Below are 282 nucleotides of genomic sequence, written 5' to 3' on the forward strand. Positions count from 1 at the left end.
TTTGGTTTTTATTTTTTTATTTCTACTTAAAACTAAATACTTACAGTTTTTTAGTGATTTCTTTTTGCTTTTAGGTCACAAAAATTATAAATTTTCTGTTAGTGCCATTAGTTTTAAATTTTAAATAGTTTAAATTTGAATTTTTAAAAATTTGTGTGAATCACTAGTTTATGAATAACTTTACTATAAAATTAGAATTTTTTTCTATTTATTTTTTATTTCTACTTAAAACTAAATACTTACAGTTTTTTAGTGATTTCTTTTTGCTTTTAGGTCACAAAA

Source organism: Triticum aestivum, chromosome 3A, assembly GCF_018294505.1.
Source record: "Triticum aestivum cultivar Chinese Spring chromosome 3A, IWGSC CS RefSeq v2.1, whole genome shotgun sequence".
In the NCBI taxonomy this organism is placed as follows: Eukaryota; Viridiplantae; Streptophyta; class Magnoliopsida; order Poales; family Poaceae; genus Triticum; species Triticum aestivum.